This window comes from Lepidochelys kempii, chromosome 17 (assembly GCF_965140265.1).
Source record: "Lepidochelys kempii isolate rLepKem1 chromosome 17, rLepKem1.hap2, whole genome shotgun sequence".
NCBI lineage: Eukaryota > Metazoa > Chordata > Testudines > Cheloniidae > Lepidochelys > Lepidochelys kempii.
The window spans coordinates 5,276,587-5,297,675 of record NC_133272.1 but is presented as its reverse complement, the minus strand read 5'-3'; the positions used below and the strand labels follow the sequence as shown (position 1 = coordinate 5,297,675).

Below are 21,089 nucleotides of genomic sequence, written 5' to 3'. Positions count from 1 at the left end.
CTGGTGTTTCCAAGCCTGCACTTTAACATACACGCTGCATTGTAAGCTTGTAAGAATAATGAAACAATTTGTTTGATCAAGGGAAAAGTTATTGGGGGCTTTTAAATAAAAATATTAAACTCTACATGACATTGAGATGCCAGTGGAATACTGCAGACAAGTGGAACGTCTCATGGAAGGGAAGCAAAAACAACACAACAAAGGGACTTTTTCTATTGAAGCAGCACTGCTTTGTGTAAGCTTGGCTTACAATGCTGGACCCGGGTCTCGCAGCCTTTCTGACTCAGGTCTGTGGTTTGAGCTGCATCCACACTGCAAAACGACAGAGCTTGGGTCCGAATTACAGTGGGGCTCAGGCTCTGACCCACCCCCCTAGCAGGGTTCTAGGACCTGGGTCATGAATGCTTGCTGACCCAAGTCAGACTGATTTGTGCGTGGATGGAAGAAGGGCGTGGGCTCAAACCTGAGTTAAAGCCTGAGCATAGTGTACGGTGTAGACATACCCTCTGGGGCTCAATACTCTATTCCCAGTACCATTACAAACACACTATGTGGCTTTAGCCGAGTCACTGCATCATTCCATGCCTCAGTTTTCCACCTGTAGAACGTGGTCAGAAGGGACTGTTATGATCAGCTAGTCCAACCTCCTCCATAACACAGGCCATAGGACATCCCTGAATTAATTCCTGCTTCAAGTCCAAAAGCTGTGGTTGAACTAGAGCAGTGGTTCTCACTTTTGCACTGGTGACCCCTTTCACATAGTAAGCCTCTGAGTGCGACTCCCCTTCATAAATTAAAAACACTTTTTTATATATTTAACACCATTATAAATGCTGGCTGCAAAGCGGGGTTTGGGGTGGAGGCTGACAGCTTGCAACCTCCCACGTAATAACCTCATGACCCTCTGAGGGGTCCCGACCCCCAGTTTGAGAACCCCTGAACTAGAGTGTGTGTCTTTTAGAAAAGCAGCCAACCCTGATTTAAGAAATTCTAGTGATGGAGAAAGCCACCACAACCCTTGGTACGTTTTTTTCTGGTTAACTACCCTCACTGTTAAAAATCTGTATCTTATTTCTACTTTGAATTTGTCTAGCTTCATCTTCTAGCACCAGATCTTGTTATAATTTTGTCTGCTAGATGAAAAACCTCAGTTAACAGACTTCTTTTCCCCACGTAGTTACTTATAGGCTGTGATCAAGTCACCCCTTAACCTTCTCTTTGATAAACGAAATTGACTGAGCTAGAAAGGATGTTTTCCAATCCTTTAATCATTCACAGAGCTGTTCTCTGAACCCTCTCCAATTTTGATATTTAATGAGCTCTGGAAAACAGATGGAGATCTAGAAATTAAAAGTTCAAAATAAGAATTAGTTATTGTATTGTCCTCATCCCTTCGTTTACAGTGAAATCCATGCTGGTGAGAGGTGATGGATTGAGAGCCCTGATGATTGGAGGCCCCTACCTATAGCATAACATGAGCAGTAGCAGTTCAAGTTTCTCAATAGATCACCCTCTCAGTGTGTCTCAGGACCATCCACAGGGGAGAAAGGGGAATCTAGTCTGCACTTCTGCTGAGACTGCCAACAAAGGTAGCAATTATAGTGATGGTCTTTATGACGCAGACACTTGCCCACTAGGGACATAACTTAAACCAGCAACTCATTTCAGGTAGGCTATCAAATAGCCTTCAGATAGTAACAACTTTTAGTTATTGCTAACTTGCCCTGGACCAAATTGGTGATCCAAAAATGACTCTATAACCTATTACCAATCCAACCAGACAGTACCCTAAAGTGTACTGGTTTTATTAAGGTACGGCATGCTAGTGTTGTAGGTTCCTCACAAACGCATTATGAAACCTCCTTCTTAACTCACAGATTCCCAGTATGAAAGGCCTTGCCTGATTTTGAGACTCAAGCTCTTTCTCTTTCATTACAGTCACATAGAGAATTGATTAAACGACCCAGCAATGTCCACTGCATCACTGCTTTTTCAGGATTATCCAATTCTTTTAACTCAGCAGTCCTGCCATTCCACACACACACACCCCCCCCTCAATGCTTCTCATCTCCTGCCACGCCCCCCACCCCCAGTACCTATAGAGAACAGAAGAAATAACTGCCACGGAAGTGGTTGTACATTCTAAACCTTCTCAGCATATGACTCCTATTTATTTCCAAAGACTGCGCCCTGCTCTGGCAGCCCTGTTAGTTGGAAAAATTAGTATCCAACACTATAACATTATTGGGTTAGGGCCCAGAGGCAGGTCACAACCCCTTGTTACGTAGGGGGAGAAATACACATTTACCAGGATGCACAGGAAGCAAACTAACAATCCACACAGAGCAACTGAGAAATTAATTGGGTGGTGGTTAGTGGGCTTACTAACCCACTTATATGTCTCTGAAGGCAGCTCCAACAACTGCCATATAAATTAAAAACTGCAAGTTCAAAAGTGTGGAGATTTCACCCTCGAACCAGATCCATCATAATTAGGTATTTGAAAACAGTACAAAATAGAGATAAGCCAAATTGGAGATACCTGCAAAATGTTGATAGTTCTTTGCTATCTCATCAAAGTATGGGTTCCAGGCTTTCACTAATTACTGTTTGAAAGGCGCTTTCAGATCCTGGAAGGTTCTATTAAGGGGCAAAATATTATTACCATTTCTTCTGTGGAAGCCAGAGTCATGCCTTTGCTTAATCCCATCAACTCCCCTCATTCCCCCAAAGTATCTTCAAGATGGAATCCACCTCCCCCTTCTTCCCCTTCAGTACAGAAAAAAGTCTGTACCCTCTTCTAGCCTAACCTACCATGCCCATCATTCCCACTGCTCACATGTCCAGAACCTGTTGCCTTACCCTCCTCTTGTTCTTTAGATTTTGCTTCAGGCATTCAACATGTTTCACCCATGTTGCATTTAGCAACACGCACCTGGTCTCATGTTAAAAATTCACTGCAAAGGCTGCATTGTGAGCAGTCTGTACAAAAAGGGCTGGCTCAGGGTGCACCTTATGGTTCAGGTGAGAGCTGCACATGGCAAAGGCTGGAAAATGAATTTCGATTTATATCAGTTGAACATATGTGGATTCCAAACAGTGAGTGAGCCGCACCTCTGAAAGGTTAAATGACTTGCATGCATGGTGCCAATCAATGGTCAATTGCTGTCAATTCAACTGCACATCTTTGCCCTGTTCCCTTCAGTCTTTAGAGGCTCGTTGGTAAGCCTCACCACAGTCTTTTACATGGGCATGGGGGGAGACATTTTCACACTGCGTGCAGGTAGGGGAAGTTCCGTTTGTGCCAAATATATTGCTACATTATCAGCTGAACTAGATTTGTTTGGGTTGAGAGATCAATATGCATCCACTCATCTCGAATACTGACGACAGCGTTGTTCCTGTGTTATGCAATGGTCATGAGACAAAGGACATCGCAGAAAAGACAATCGGTATTATGGTTTGTGAATTATGTGTTCTGATTTCCCTGCAGAGCCTGCCTCCAACAGCTGAGCTAACCTTGCTAGTCCTTCCCCAAGGAGAGGGGACTAGGGCCATGTGACAAACTATACAGAGAGACACTTCTCCACTTTAGTCTCTCCAGAGTTACAGCAAGTTCTGCACTTGGTGTGTTCACATGAGCTGTATGAGAACTTGGTAAAGTGGTCATGGATGTGGGCAGGAAGTTACACCAGAAGAAGGGTGTGCGGTCATGTGGTTAGTGCAGCAGATAATTTCTAGCTGAGTTCTACCTCTCCCACCGACTAGCTGTGCAAACTTGCACAAGTCATTCAATTTCTATTTTAATTCTTCCTTCTGTGAAATAGGGATCATGCTTATTTATTGCACAGGGTTGTCATGAGCTTTTGTTCTCAGGACACTTTGGGATCCTTACACAGAAGGCATTAGTGAAGTGCAGAGGATTAGTATTTAGTGGTAGCAGCAGTGGAGACTGGAGCCACAACGTGACTCCACAGCTGGGAGTGAACAGACATGGATCCTGAGAAGTGCTAATAATTTGTGGGATTTAAAGTGTGGGAGGTGGCAGGAGAATGTATTGGCCTTGCCAACCTCAGACCCTTGTACTAAGAGTAACCCTCCTTCCCTTTATAGCCTACCCCAGAGCAAAAACCTGAAAAAGGGAACAGAAAGAACAGGTGGCAGAGTGGGATGGCTGCCCAGCCTTTCATCCCTGGGGGCTGTCCCTTCCTCTTATCCCATTGCATCTCCTCCCACTTTGCCCTCTCAATAATACAAAGGAAAGAAGATTTATATTTAACATACACACATTGACACGTCAAAGGAGTCTTTCTTACTTTGGCAGAAAAAAATACAATGCTGGCTGGAATTTAACCCCTGTGGCTCTGATTCAGCAAAGAATTTAAGCCTGTGCTTAACTTTAAGTCCCCCTTGACGTCAATGGAGTTTAAGCACATGCTTAAGTGCTTTGCTGAACTGGGACCTTATTCCATCATGCTTCTCTTGGTGGCGTAGATATGTGTAGTGACAGTCGAACCGTAAGCCACAGTGCAGCAAATATCTGAACTGGAGAAGTATTTTAATTGGTTATGGATAGGTCTAGTGTTCAGGTATTCAAATTTGTATGGATAGCGGGGGTTGAAAAAGTGAACCATATACCTAAAATCATAGACTGATGTTAGAGATAGAAAAGTCTTTCTTATTAGATCTAGCTCCAATTCCCATTTGGGGCAGAAAGCAACTGTAGGTTGAGAAGTCAATGGGACAACTCAAATATTTCAAGTTCGGCACATGCTTAAGTGCTTTGCTGGAGGAGGGCTTTTTGTACTAGGATGCACATTTACACATGTGGCAGGTGTATGAGCAAACCTGGGAAAGGCATGTATAAATGGAGATGTACGAATCTACCCACACTTCTGTGGATTCCACTGAAATGGGGCCCATTTAGTTGGCTGCAACTATTTAAACTCTGCTTAAACCTAAGAGTTTATTTCTCTAAAACAGATCTCTACCTAGAAAACGAATAGTTGCCAAAGGGATACTATGAAGTATTGTTTTAACACAAAACTGATTGTAGAGCACAGCTAAAATAAATTGGACAACATTTTGCAAAATCTCTCCTCACCCTATCCCTCCACCTTAAATCTCTGCATTCAACAAACACTGATAGACAGTATTTGGCATTTACTCAAATACTCAAAAAAAATGGATTGGTCTCTTCCTTATTCTTGAATTGAAGATTAATATTAATCCCGTGTGTAAATGGAATCCTGTTTAATTTAGGCCCCGAAGAATATTCTTTTAAGCACGGCTCTTTGGATTTATACTGCAGCACAAAACATACCTAGGGCGAAATTCTGCCTTCACTGGCATCTGTGCAACTCCATGGAATCAATATAATTGAGGACAGAATCTGGGCTGTGGTTGACATTGACTAGGCCGTGTTTGTTTGTTTGTTTCTTTTTTTTAAAAAAAGGAGCAATATTGAATTAATTCAATGGAATTTGGAAACTATAAATACCTATGCAGAGCTCATTACTGAATCTAGTCTGTGATTTAATTAAGATCTCTCTACAACTCTGTGCCTGTGCTCCAAGCCAATTGAGCACTTACATCTTAATTTTGTTACTTGTCTGATCTATTACACCAGGCAACATTCAGTGCTCATATGTAATCTTAATTCCTTTGTGTAGAATCTTATGATGCAAGGAAAGTATTTCCATTTGCAGGCTAGCTGTTGAGCTACAACAAAGCCTTACAGAGACTTCACCTACTGACAATGTTGTGTATAGACAGAAGCAGCTCTGTGTACATTTCATTACTCAAACCTGCATTTCTCTTGTGTGTGTGTATATATATATATAAATATAAATCACTGGTTTCCTGTCATTTGCTTTTAGAACAAGCACCTTGCAAGGTTTCTGTCAACCAAAAGAAAGCAGAGTGAGAATAAAATATCTAATTAAATATTAACCTTTCTTGTTTGTTCCCAGTTTATGGAGAGCTATAACAACCATTACACCAAAGGTGGATGAAAGGAGATGTCAGCTCACTGCTGATCTGCAGCATTTTTACAAAGAAAACCCAACAAACAAATCCTGTTGCTTGTGTTTGTACACAGCCCTTCCTGCTCCCAGAGAAATATCACTGCTCCATGGCCAAACATTGCAAGACAGGCGGGAATTGCATGTGTCTAGCATGAAATTCTCCCTCTGTATTAGAAAGACTGATCGAGATGCAGTATCAGCTATTTAAAAATATTAAAAGGTGGAGGGACTGAACCTTGACTATGGGTACTGGCTCATGTAAACATTTCTTGATGCTTAAACCAGTCTGCTTTTGTTTGTGAAGAGTCATCCAGTAATGTTCCCTGCTTCCTCCGTATCAGAAAAGAAACCTTTCTTTCTTTTCTTGATCAGGAGAGACTCCTTCAAGAAGCTACTGTGTTCAGAAATTAAAAGTACTGCTACAACAGACATCTGCATGATCACTGCTGTATGTTTCACTGTGAATCCTGGGATGCAGTGCTCAGTAGGTCCATTGGGTGCTCCCAACTCCAAGACCTAGGCCTGATTTACCATTACCTTGTGCATCATTTACCTCAGTGCAAAGGGAGCACAAAGAAGTTTATGACTGTACATCTGGTAACACTGGGCCCCACTTCAAATGGATATAGATGACACTACAAGACTCTAACCCACTATCTGCAATGGGCTCAGAGGATGTTCTCTGATCGGTACCGCCAGTAAGTGCACATGATGTTCTCTGAATTTGCCAGCTCTACAGTTTGCGCCAAGATGGGGGTAGATATACATTTTGTCCTAGAGTTTAGAAAAGGAACCTCTGCAACATCCATAATCCCTCCTCCACTTCTTACAGTACTTAGCACTAAATAGTGATTCTCCTCTGGAAGTCTCTGGGGCCCAGATTTTTGAAGGTATTTAGTCATTGCTGTGCTCAGCATTGCTTGGGAGCCTAAATCTCATTTTTAAGAGTGATTTAGGCACTTGGGAGCCTAAATCCCCAATCACTTAGGTGTTTCACAGCAATACCTAAATACCATTAAAAATCAGGGCTTGAGTGCTTTACAGAAGGTGGGTGAGTATCATCACCCCCATTTTACAGGTGGAGAAACTCAGGGACAGATATAGTGACTTGCCCAGTCACACAACAGTCAGTGACAGATTTGGGACTAGAATTCAGATGAATACCCTTTAACCTCCATCTGCGTAAACTCTCCTACTGCATAACATCTTTAAACTTACAGTATAGGCTGATGCTACCTGTGGGACTGATACAAAGCCTGCTGAAGTCAATAGAGAGCCTTTCAATCAACTTCAGTGAGCTCTGGATGAGGCCCTGTCATGGACAGGATGCATGTAGGTCACGCAAGCACATTGCTATTTATGTGACTGCATGTGTTGTAATTAAAAAGGTAAATAGGCTAAACGTTCTCAATTCTTCCATCTCAGAGTGTGAAATTCACATTTTATTACCCATTCTTTTGATCTTCCAAAGCTGGAATCATGGTCTGATCTCTGGGAGAGTTGTCTTGAATGGATTTTCCCTTATGTATTAATATTTTTTGTAACTGTCATTGCATTTACTGGTTTAATTTAATAAGCTACCCGTGCTCAGGAATCTTATTAAAGTTTAGGTCCATTGTCAAAATCACACAGAACCACAGAAGGACTTAACAGGGGAATAAATGCAATAACTGGAAAACAGAGCTATACCAACAACTTAAAGGGCTAAGCTGACTTGTGTTTTTGTATGTAAATAATGTGTATTTTCTGGTAACCCACTCCTATGTGCGAGAAGAGGTAGAAGTGGTGATGCATTTCCTGCTTGACTGGTATTCAGAACAAAAATAGTATGGATATTTTGGCCCAGATCCTTGGTGTCTGTTAAGGAGAATACAATGCAGCGCAGGATGGGGGCACAAAAGCAGCATTTGTGCTCCCCTAATTCGAGGCCAGCTGTGTCAGTCCCCTCGTGTCTCTTTTGCCAGCTGTCTACAGCCCTAAAGGGCTGACCTCAGTAGTGGTATTCCAATAGCTCCTGATCCACACTGGGGTCTAATGTGCTGGGCATTACACAAGCACATAGAGAGAGAGTCTCTGTCCCAGAGAGCTAATGATTGAAATAAGCAATGCAAACACAAGGCAGGAACAGAATCAGAGGCACAAACAGGGGAAGTGACTGACCAAGGCCATGCTGCAAGGCAGAAGAGCTGAGAATAGAACCCAGCTCTCCTGTGCTGCTGATTGCTGAGGGCATAAGGAAGCAACATACATGCTCCTTTCCTCCTGGCCATGTCTCCTATTAGAGCAGCAGTGGCCATGGTGATACAAGAACCACAGTGTCAGTTCTATGCTGCTGAGAGATCTCACTGCACAGAGCTTATCCTCCTGTGTCCGAACACACCAGCTTTATGGCTGCGCTGCACTGACCGCATGGCACAGCCCAGCCACAGGACATAAAATACTCAGCCAAGATCATCACTTAACTCTGCAGCATTACACCAGGGCTGAATTGGCCTGGGGTGTTTTACGCTACTGCCAGACTATTCCTTTCATTCAAGGGGCGATCAGCATAGGCTAAAAATGTGGGTTCTTGGAACCAACGCTATTATTTTAGGAAGGTATATTCAACAGGGGCTAATTCAGCATTAAATTGTTCCAGTCATAAATCCTTAGACTTAAAATTTGATTTAACTCCTATATATTACCTGTAAAATAAACAGAGTTTCAATTAACAAGTCAACAGGGTATGCCTGAGCACCTATTAATTTCTGTGCCAGGGACATATAGAGTTTCCATATAAAGTAATTTAATAGAAACTGTACCTAGGAGTTATTATTACACTGCTAATGCCCTCTTTGTGTGAAAAATTCATTCCTGGCACAGAACTCTCCTGCTGATCACCACCATCTGTTTGCAGAGTTCACATAATCCATGTTCTACTAAGTACATGCAAGATGGACAAGGTCACATTTCCTCTGGGCCACAGTGAATGGAGTGTTTGAAGTGTAAAGATAAAGGGAGGGTGCCTTATCTGCACCCCCTACTTTATACCCTGAAACAAAAACTGAGTTTTAGAACAAGGGCCTGGTTCTCGTTCATATCAAAGCCCATTTAGGCTGCTCTGGCTGCATAAAGGGGCCTTAAAGTGGACATAAAACCCAGAACAGTGTAAAAGGGGCCTTAGTGTAAATGAAAATCCAACTCCAAGAATCTAGTTTCCTGGAAACTAATGGCCATTCCTTCCTTCCGCTGGCATTTTGTGGTTGGGCTTCATCATGTGTCCTGGTGTTAACTCGGTTTTAGCCCCTATTTCCTATGGGCCCTATGCTGGCTTTTTTACCCCACTACTGGAGGTGTGAAAGTCCCTAATTGCACTTCCACTGTTCAGAGGAACATAGCAAAGGGGCTACACCATGCAGGGGAGACACTACCCCTCCTGAGCACCAGAGCTCTGCTTCATGGTGCCTTTCCCCATAGCTCCATGGGCGAGGGAAGAGATAGGGGAGCAGCCACTGGATCTGTTGCTAAATTAGTGCCATAGGCCTAACTTTCCCAACATAGAGAATGTGGAGGGTTAGCTGCTACTACCACCTAAAGACCTTAATAGGGCAGGGGTAGGAAGGATTATCTAACAGAGGCACTGGACTGGGACTCAAGAGACCTGCGTTCTACTCCTGGCGCTGCCAAAGATTTCCTGTGTGACCTTGGATCTCTCAGTTAATCTACCCTGTACTTCAATTCCCCATCTGCAAAATGGGATAGTGCTCTCCTATTTCACAGGGGGATTGAGAGGTGCTTGGATACTATGGTGGTCAGGGCAAACTAGATAGAATGGGTGGGAATTCAGTCCCACCATGCTTGTTGATTGAAGGAAGGAGAATCCCTTTATCATGTCCTTAGACCCTGTGTGCAACCAGATCAGGGAGGAAGAGTGGTCTTGGGCTTAAGGACAGGAGTGAGAGGCAGAAGCTCTGCATGCTGTTCTTTGGACTTGGAAAGTGCTTCATCTCTCTGCGCCTCAACTGTACAATGTTTCCCAACTGTCCAATGGGGATATTATTATTTCCCTGACTCACGGCAGGAAGTGAGGTTTATCTCACTAGTGATTTAGAAAGTGCAGCGGAACTCCTGAAAAGAAGGTGCAAAAGGACCAGCTGGTGTCACTCAGACCTAAGAACGGCCATACTGGGTCAGACCAGTGGTCCATCTACCCCAGTATCCCGTCTTCCAAAAGTGGCCAATACCAGATACTTCAGAAGGAGTGAACGGAACAGGCAATCATCGAATGATCCATCTCCTGTCATCCATTCCCAGCTTCTGGCAAACAGAGGGTCGGAACACTCAGATCATGGTGTCGTATCCGTGCTTGTAGGCCCTTCTAAGCTTTGGTATGGGGATCAAAGGAGGGTTAGAAAGAAGGGAAAGGATATTCTGAACATAACCACATAAAACTATTTAACAACCTGGTTAAAGCAGGAAAAGGCAGGAGACAGTATCATACCAACCACTACTGTCTGAAACAGCTACAGAATTCTGAAACTGACATGAATGCAGTAGTGACAGCAATGTTAATGAGCTAGCGAGAATGATTTCAGCTAGAAGACCTCACCTCCTGGCTCGGGTTATTTTGATGAATGAGCCTGTGTTGCCTTGATTGCCTATTGATTTTTAAAAAGAAAAACATGGTTTTCCCTTTTGTTTTTCTTACTCTTCATTTCCAAACAGAGTGTGTGTGATGCAGCAGGGACAGAGTCGGCTCTCAATTACATTGGGCGAAAAAATCAAAGTAAATCCACTGAAATCAGTGGAGTTGCCACCATTTACACTGGTGTAGCTGAAAACAGACTCTGGCCCATAGAATTTAAACATTGACTTGTTATCCAAAAATTAAACAGAGCACCAAGACTCAGGCTTCATGTATCTTAACCCTATGCTAAGTTATTATTTTATAATTAATTGAATATATAAAACCCAGGCGTATAGTAGGGTATATTGCTTATCAATAACTCAGAGCTTTGGATACCAGAAACTGTTTATTTGATTCTGCTTTATAGATTTGCCATGGGACTGTAGCATGATCTAGTGGGCATGCCATTGCACTGAATCAGGAGACCTGGGTTTTATTCCTTGTTCTGCTACTGACCTTCTGTGGCATTTTGAGGTCCCAGTCTTGGCTGGGGCCTCTAGATGCTGTTGCAGTATAAGTGTTAAACAACAAATATAAAGGTAATACTGTGGGTAGCACAAACCTGACAGTGGTAAGGGAGTACTTTGTTTTCAGTGATGAAATGGAATGTCTTTAAGGAGGCAGGATGATAAAATGTAGACAGCAAGATGGTGATAGTCAGCAGCAAGAGTGATACTTACCAACAGGGGCTATTTGCAACAGACATGGCTGAGTTCCTGAGCAGAGGTCCAGTGAACGCTGTGCTGCCCTCAGGGGGGTATGATCAGCCCATGATGCAATACTTCTGCCTTGTGTTTCACTGGCTGAGCTGTCACTCAATATCCTGCTGGTGAAATGCAATGAAAAAAGGGAACTCACTGAGACCTTGAATTAACTTTATCCTGATTGTGTAGTTTGAATAAGATGTTATTTTTCAACTTAACCTCTGGGCTCCTAAATGCTATTATCCCCAAACTACAACATAACTAAAGGAATTGTATGTAGTGGCTACCGCACAGAATGCCTAGTTCTAGCACTATCTTTGCCACAGACTTCTTGTGGGACCAGTGTGAACTCTGAATATCTGCACTGATCTGCAAGGTATGAAGTAATCAGTGAGGAAATTCACAAATAATGTTGAGCCATAAACACATTTGACTCCCCCCCCCCCCCCCCGTTTGTGGACAATTCTCAGTTTATTCAATTAATTTCTCCAATTTGTGTGTGCTCTACAGCTGATCCATATGGTAGATGTGAACTTGACTTTCCATGATATCAGTGTGAACCTTTCAGTGGGTAGCTTCAAGGGACCAGGTGCTAATTCTTCAAAGCAAGTTACTATTTCAGCTACATGTATAGGTTTGTTTGGCCAACAAACCTATAACTCTCTTGAGTCTAATTCTCTTTACATCAGTTCAACTCTCATTAAGTTCAATAAAGCAAAACCAGCAATGGGGAGAGAATTAAGCCCTTTGTGTTTATAGAAAGCTTTTCTCTCTAATTAAATGCAAATAAGGGAGGCAAAGATGTGATACAGCAAAATTATTTCTTTTAAAGATGTAACTTATAGAACCACTAGGCTTATGCATTCCAACACCAGAAAGAAAGAACAATGGGCCAGCCTCGGATCTCCGTTATACCAGTGTAAATGCAAAATGACAACTGAATTCAGTGGAATTACTCTGGCTTTAAACTGGGGTACCAGAGAACAGAATTTGGTCCATATCTCTTCTTTGCATTCCACAGTGATTGAAAGAGGATGCTGTTAGGGGTGATTGAAAATAAACGCTAAGCTGTCTTACCTTTTGGAGTTATACAGATACCGCAAATAGACATTTGAGGCTAGAGAGGGAGGACAGTTTTAGGATTATGGCACTGGTTTGCAGTTCAGCACATCTGGGTTAAATTCCCAGCTCTGCCATAGATGTCTCACTTGACTGTAAGTCAGTTACTTTATTTCTCTGTGCCTCAGTTCCCCACCTGTAACACAGCGATAATACCACTTCCTTTCTCCCATCTTTTGTCTGTTTAGATTGTAAGTGCTTTGGATTAGGGACAGTCTCTTACTTGGTGTTTATATAGTTGTGAAGGTTCCTTCCCAACTCTGAACTGTAGGGTACAGATGTGGGGACCTGCATGAAAGACCCCCTAAGCTTATTTTTACCAGCTTAGGTTAAAAACTTCCCCAACGTACAAACTCTGCCTTGTCCTTGAACAGCATGCTGCCACCACCAAGCGTTTTAAACAAAGAACAGGGAAAAAGACGTCTTTCCCTAAAATATCCCCCCCAAGCCCTACACCCCCTTTCCTGGGGAAGGCTTGATAATAATCCTCACCAATTGGTATGGGTGAACGCAGACCCAAACCCTTGGATCTTAAAAACAATGAAAAATCAAATCAGGTTCTTAAAAGAAGAATTTTAATTAAAGAAAAAGTAAAAGACTCACCTCTGTAAAATTAGGATGGTAAATACTTTACACGGTAATCAGATTCAAAACATAGGGAGTCCCTCTAGGCAAAACCTTAAGTTACAAAAAGACACAAAATAAGAATATACATTCCCTCCAGCACAGCTTATTTTACCAGCCATTAAACAAAAGAAAATCTAACGCATTTTCTAGCTAGATTACTTACTAACTTAACAGGAGTTGCAAGGCTTGCATTTCTGATCTGTTCCCGGCAGAAGCATCACACAGACAGACAGAACCCTTTGTCCCCCTACCCCCCTCCAGATTTGTCCCCGCATTGGTCATTTTGGGTCAGGTGCCAGCAAGGTTACCTTAGCTTCTTAACTCTTTACAGGTGAAAGGGTCTTGCCTTTGGCCAGGAGGAATTTTATAGCACTGTATACAAAAAGATGGTTACCCTTCCCTTTATATTTATAATAATAGTACACAGCACAATGGGGCTCATATCACAACTGGGACCTCCCTGTGCTAATGGAGAGAGCCACCAAATGAAAGAACCCTAGACATTAGAGATGGGAAAGCCCTATTACCTCCCCATCTGCCAAAGCAGAATTCATTATGACCATCTTTCAGCCAGTGCAACATAGCACCCTACAGTCTGTCGTCCTGTTCTTCACATGTATGCTGCATCTGGGTATGTTACTAGACACCAAGCAAGCATCCACCATTTCTTTATGCAGCCTACAAAGGGTAAGAGAAGCTGAAGGGGGAGGAGACTTTGGGTAGGTGCTGAATTTTTTTACAAGGAGCAGCTAAAAATAAGCTACAGCTAAAAATAAAGTATGATCATAAAATGCTAAATCTCAGGGATCTTCCTGAAATCCTGAGGATTAGCTTTCATCTCACTTTAATCCAGACAAAAATAGCCTTCTCGTTGCCAAAAGGTGTAGCTGAGCTTTACGAATAGAGATAATAGTTCTGCTTCCCTACACAAGGTGACAAACATCCCCTACAAACCCCTTTCACACAGACTTGCACCTCCCTCCCCATCTGGGTTTTCAGAGGCAGAGCAATAAGCTTCTTGGGTATGTTCAAGACTAAAGACTGACAGAAGAATGGTGCATCTCTCTTTGGTCAGATAATTCCTCTGACATAGCAGTTGAATCATGAGCTCCATGGAGACTATCTGGCACAATCCTGCATCGAAGTGATCAGTGAATCCTCTGTCAATATATGCAAAAGAGCCCAGTTGGTACTCGAAATGGGCCCAAATCCAAACCTCAGCTGTGGCCTGGGCACTGGGACACATGCACATGCCCAAGGACCAATGTTCTGTTACCAAGCTGTACTGGAATGGAATCTAAAGTTTACTGCTGCAGTCAGCTTTTCTGTGTTGCCAACTCCTTTGATCTAAGTGAAAGTTTCATGTTATACGTGTTTTTCTTAAAGCCCCAACTCCTGGAGCCATGTGAATTCCTGAGAATATCAGCTTTCATTTTTAAAATGTACGTTCCTAACCTCCGTGGTTGCAGAGAAAAGCTTGAAATCACAATGCAAGTGAGCCCAAAAGTCTCAGAAACCAGAAAGCAAAGAAGAACTCCAAAGGTATGAGTTTTTTTAATTTAATGATTTTTAAGCCAGCCCCATGATTTTTTGGGGTCTGATGATTTTCAATGATTGGGGGTGGCACTGCTGATTTGTATTCCATAATCTGTTTCAGCATGGGTGAAATACATCACTGAAGTGCAATTTAAGCCCACAAGGCCTACGCACTAGTTATGTCCTACTAAAGCACTATGGCATTAATTGGGATTTAAGAGGTGTATAGGATTCTGGCTTGCTCCTCTACAAAGGTTTGAATTTCACCACTTAGCACAGGGAAAAAAAAAAAAGACTTTTGTAGCACAATAGCCTCCAACTCCATACTTCCAGTTATTGGATCAAATCTATCATTGGTGTAATTCCATTATCCAGGTCAAGGCATGTTGGCCTGGGGGAAAGCTTGCACTGTTTCTACCTTCACTGTACCTGATGCGATAAATCAGGGACTGCAATTCCCAGGGGTCTCTGTCCAGTATTTCCATAGGAACTGAATTCACTTAAAAATAAGAGCAAAGCTACAGCTTATGATCGTCATAATTTACTACTATGTTCCATGTACAAGTGCAATCCAGGTGATTGGAACTCTCATATAAATAGCCATGAGGGACTTGTTCCTGCAAGCTGTCAAGCAACCTGCCCCCATCCAGCAGAACAGTTAAACACATGCTTCATTTTAAGCATGAGTAGTCCCGTTGGAGTACCTCACAGGATCAAGCCTCGAAACCCATAACAGGTTTCTTGATAGTAATTCTTACTGCAATATTTCCTTTGATTTTGACACGATTATTTGTGAGTAAGAGTTGTGTCATCAGGCCCCTGTTCTGTATCATGATGTTTCCAGCCTAGAGAGGCTACTATCTTGTTGCATACAACATCCTCAGGTTGTGGATGGAAAAGGTGACCAGATGTCTCTGGGATTATGAGTTGGACATTTTTTAATAAGATTTAACAACATTACCCTTTATCTTTACAGGGAAGAAAACAACTGATTAGAATGAAAAGGAGTACTTGTGGCACCTTAGAGACTAACAAATTGGTTAGTCTCTAAGGTGCCACAAGTCCTCCTTTTCTTTTTGCGAATACAGACTAACACGGCTGCTACTCTGAAACCTGATTAGAATGAGTTACTCTTAGTTTACAATCATCTAAGAGTTAAAACGAATCCCTGCAAATTTATTTAAAGGAACAAACTATGTTATCTGCCTGGAGCTGGAGTTCATATAGTATGTGGCACAGAAATCTCACATGCAGAGGAGATCATGGGGACAGAGTAACTGACACTAACAGTCACTAGTTGCTTTATGTAACTGATGTTGCAATAACATGCTACTGTGCAAAAGAATGATCCGGGGGGGGGGGGGGATCTAATTTCTAATGAATAATTTGGCAATTCTCTTACTGTTGTTTGGCGCATTAAGGATAATGTTCTGGTGCACTCAGTAGGACGACAATGCTCAGCTCAGACCCATCACTCAGAAGGCATCAGAACACAAAGTGGGGACCTAGTGGTGAATGCAAAGAAGTTACCAGTGTCTAAAGCCCACATGATGCATGATACAGCTCAGTTATTGCTGTTTGTACCTGTCACATACATAGCAGTAATAAGATCTAAAGAAGTGCTTCTGGAAATGATCACAGGGAAACAAATATTTCTAGTCCTGTTTTTCCTCTTTATGTTGAGAGCATGGAGAAACATTAAGGAGAGAGGAACAGAGATTAAAAACCCAAGCCCTCAGTGACAATATCACTTCCTCCCCTCTGCCCACACTTTTTTTTTTTTTTGGTGCAGAAGATGTTCTCTAGGTGTACTGTATTGGACAGTATAAAAAAACCCAACAATTACTTCTATGTGTTCATAATCATCATCAGTCATATGCAACTGTGTACTTCTGAGATCCAGTAAACTGTAATGAAGCTATTTTCTGTGTAGGGCCCTACCAAATTCACAGTCCATTTTGGCAAATTTCATGGTCATTGGATTTTAAAAATAGTAAATTTCATGATTTCAGATATTTAAATCTGAAATTTTTCAGTGTTGTAACTGCGTGTGTGTATGGGGGGGTGTTGCAAGGTTATTGTAGGGGAGTTGTGGTATTGCCACCCTTACTTCTATGCTGCCAGCAGCAGCGCAGAAGTAAGGAATGCACGGTATGGCATTGCCATCCTTACTTCTGTGCTGCTGCCTCCAGAGCTGGGCCCTCGGCCAGCAGCCACCACTCTCCAGCCACCAGCTCTGATGGTAGCAGCACAGAAGTAAAGGTGGCAAGATCACAACCCCCTTATAATAACCTTGCAACCCCACCTCCATCCCCCTTTTGGGTCAGAACCCCCAGTTTGAGAAACACTGGTCTCCCCTGTGAAATCCGTATAGTATAGGGTGAAAGTACACAAAGACCACATTTCACGGGGGAAACCAGATTTCACAGTCCATGGTGTGTTTTTCATGGCTGTGAATTTGGTAGGGCCCTACTAATGGGAGCACTATTCTGAAGTATGTCCCTGTATAGTGACTGGTTGACATAGCGTATAACAGCCTACTACTGCTACCCACTGACACTAACTCTATTAGCCGAAGTAGGAGAGATATATGTTTTGGTGCTAAAAGGCCTGAGTTCAAGTCCTACTGATGACCTCTTAGGGAGAAGCATCAGTATCTCAGGGCATTGATGATATTGCAGTCTTTATATCTTCATCCATCCAGTACAGCATAGCCACCATTAACCTCTGGGGAAATCCTGTTGTTCAAAGAAAAAGCAACAGGGGTCATGTAGTATAATGCTATGTTTTTCTAAGCCAGTCTTTAGAAGGCTTCTCTAAGTACACCTATTCTCCTACTGCTTTGTTCCCATAGGGTCAATATAAGTTTATAGTCCTAAACATCTTAATACAGGCATTGACTAGTTGCCTGCCATCTTTGGGAAAGAACCAGAACATATAATAGCAGATTGCAGAGCTAACCAATTAGTTCTCTCACCAGTGAAACACCCATCTACCTGACCTAGCTAGTTCCCAGTGCTCTAGCAGTCTCCTTGCTGCTTTTACCTTATGTATATGGAAAAGTCAGAGAATTTCAGCCCCACCCTCCAAGGTCTCCAAGACTGTGTCCTCACTATGGGGTTGAACATCTCATGGGAGAAGACTAAGGTCCAGAACCTTGGAGCTGGGCCACCAGAACCACTGGTGCAGGTGGGGTCGTGTACCCTGGAGAGCACTGATGAGTTCATCGACCTACACTGCAAGCAGAGTTCAAATGGTTGCAGCAAACCAGATGTTCTTTGACGAATAGGTCTCGTTGCCTCCTCCATGAATGCATTTGCTTATAAATGCAAAAATATCTCTGTGCTAAGACAAAGTTCGGCATCTATCACATCTGTGTACTACCTGTATTTTTTGTATGGGTCAGAAACCTGGACCCTCTTACACGCAGACTTGAAGAAGCTAGAGGTATTCCATATGTGGTCAGTGCCAAATCCTGAGGACAAAGTGGTTTGACTTTGTGCAAAATGTTATAATTACATTCAAAAGCAGTGTTGCGTTCTCTTTGGCCACGTCACCAGGATGGACATAAACAGTCCAGCACACCGCGCTCTCGAACTCTCCTTCGAGACCCTACCTGCCACCACCCATGACCCCCACCCACCAAGATTCATGGATTTGCAGGATTGAACCAGATCTGGGAACTTCACTACACAATGCTCGATGCAAGGCCATCAACCATGGTCACTCTGGCTAGTGCAATGATCCTTAGGAGACTATGCATGTTTGGTGACCACATGTGATGCCCAAGAGTCACAGCAAAAACAAATATCAGAAGTGAGAGAAAAATCTATTGAGAATCCTTAGCCTTTAGGAGAGTCACATTCCCTGATTCTCCTTTCCCTAAGCCAGTGCAACTCCACTGAAGCCCATGATTTACAGCAATGAGAGGAGAATTGGGACACCAATTTTTGGCATTTGTATTTCAGCCCTGATCTAAAGCCCAGTGTAATCAATGGGAGTCCTTCCATGGACTTCAATGGGCTTGGGATCAGGCCCTTTGCATGAAAGTTGATAAAAGCAGCAATTATACAGTTCTGCTTTGTGATTTTGTTTTATTCAGTAGAATTCTTAAAACTTGTGGCATTTCTTTGGGATACTGGATAGCACACCAGACATCTAGCATTTTGCTGCATTAGGCCTGATCTGAAGTCCATGAAACAAGACTAAGGTCAAAGTTATGCATCTTTTCTCCACTTCTTCCTACATCCCTGTCCCCAGGCTATAGAAGGGGCACATTTTGCATCTAAACTCATTATTTTATTTTTCATTCCTAAATTATTCTCAGAGCTTTTGCCGAAGCCCTGCTGATTGCCCCTTCAACTCACCCACAAGGGGCCTCAGCAGCAGCATCCTAACACCCAAAAGGACTGGATGGAGCGTTTTCGCTTAGAGAATGCTGTTCCTTCATTGCATAGAGGAGGTTGCAACCAAAAGGTATTTTCCTCCCCTTTCAGTGTTTACTCCCTATACAGAGATCATTCTCCCTGAGCTCTAGAGGACCAAGGTTATGAGGTTAGGCATAAACACTACCATTAAAACCACCAGTCCCCACACTATTTCATTTTGTCCATGTTGTTACCTACACAGTATCTTCTTACGAGTTTAGTGAAGGTAGCCTCCATCATGCTAAGATGACTAAGCATTTACTCTATAGTCAATGGTTATTTTTATTACTGTAGGACCTAGAGGCCACAACTGAGATCACGGCCCCCCAACTGTGCAGTGAGTCGCACAGACATACAGTAAGAGACAGCCTCCACTCCCCACCCGAAGCACTGACAGTCTAAATAGACAAGACAGACAGAAGGTGGGAGGGGAAATCAGAGGCACAGAGAGAAGTGACTTACTCACACACCAGGACAGTCACAGAGCCAGGAATACAATTCACATCTTCTGATTCCCAATCCAGTCCACTTGAGGCATTGTCTCTCCTTCTTCCTACTTGCTGGGCAGAACACCTGAGAAAGCCAACACAAAAAGGGAGTGAATGCTGCAGAAATGAATCTGTGTGGATATTTGCCCAAAGTTGCTTTTCAGATATTTGCCCCAACTCTATGATAGAGGAACGTGCACCAACCTCCACAGTGGAAGGATTCAAAAAACTACCATCTCAACACGCTACGGAATCTCACACATGAAAGCGTGAGGCCCGAGGGACCTACAAAGGATGCCATCTTCAGAGAACCCTAGTCACAGGTAAGTCATTTCCCTTTCCTGTTGCCTGCTTCCATATAAGTGACTCCTGTTTCATATTATCCAGGGTTGCTGGGTTCAGGCTTTGCTGAAACAGTAGGGGTCTTAATAAGGAGATCTGCAACAACATTCTGTTTTCTAAATTTAGATTTCGGTCTTCAGCCAGGGCAAAGAAGCCCTTGTTAAAGCAACAGTGACTCCTTACCTGCCCCAGGAACTTAAAGGCATTTATTGAAGACAACAAAAAAAACCCAAAACCCAACAACCCAGGTTCTTTCATAAAAATAAATGTTAAAAAAGCACTGGGTAACATTTTTACAACAATTTGCCCTGAAAGCTGAGGCTTTTTTCCTTCCCTAAAGCATGAAAATAGTAACACATTAAATTGTACCCTGGTTTACGTTAGTTTGCTAAAGAAATACTGTATATAAAGCTGAAGTTAATTTGCAATTCCCAGTAAGGAAAAGGATGAGTGCAGATCTGACTTGGTTAAAAGGGCATAAATAACTGAGCAGCAAGACCAAGAGAAGTGGCAATAGATGTGATTACAATCTCACCTTAATAGGAACTCTCTCTATATATAAAATGTAGAGAGCCTAATTCCTGTTAGGGTGAGATTGTAATAACTGTATGGATTGCAATCACTTCTATTGCCACTTCTCTTGGTCTTGCTGCTCAGCGATTTATACCCCTTAGCCAAGTCAAATCTGCCTTCACTACAATGCTGCTTCTGTGGAACTAAAATGGTTATATATCAATCCAACATGCATCTCCCTCGTTAGAGTTCTACCCTAAAAAAAAAAAATGCACTACCAATTTTTGAACCAATCTGCTTTAAATGTGCTTTTAATACCAAGAGTGACCAGAGAGGTAAGCAAATATTTTTATAAGACGACAGATATATTGTGTTTACATCTAATGCCATTTGCTAAGTAACAGACTGGAATCCAGTTCCACCCTACCTAATATTTACCCAGCTGGGGAACAAGGTTCAGTGGTGTTTATCAATGCATGATTAAGTTGTAGCTCAAAAAAATAGCGTGGCCCAGTGGATAAATCATGTGAGTGTGACTCATGAGACCTGGGTTCTATTTCTGTCTCTGCCACTGGAATGCCTGGTGACCTTGGATAAGACATGTTGCTTTGTGCCTTAGTTTCTCCATCTATAAAATGGGT

The 21,089-nt window shown here is 42.6% G+C and overlaps 2 protein-coding genes across 4 annotated transcripts in view; both read right to left on the bottom strand.

Moving 5' to 3' along the window:
• DHX40 (DEAH-box helicase 40) overlaps positions 1-11,460 on the bottom strand; it is a 58,085-nt gene extending 46,625 nt beyond the window's left edge. The window contains exon 1 of the mRNA XM_073315186.1: positions 11,373-11,460. The gene's annotated coding sequence lies outside the window, so the exon portion shown is untranslated. The remainder of the gene's footprint in view (positions 1-11,372) is intronic.
• The window catches only part of YPEL2 (yippee like 2), an 82,057-nt gene continuing 72,414 nt past the window's right edge, over positions 11,447-21,089 (bottom strand). For all 3 annotated transcript variants that reach the window (XR_012155372.1, XR_012155375.1, XR_012155376.1), the window contains 4 exons: positions 19,568-19,678; positions 16,081-16,183; positions 13,119-13,193; positions 11,447-11,518 (listed from right to left, as the gene is read on the bottom strand). The gene's annotated coding sequence lies outside the window, so the exon portion shown is untranslated. The remainder of the gene's footprint in view (positions 11,519-13,118; positions 13,194-16,080; positions 16,184-19,567; positions 19,679-21,089) is intronic.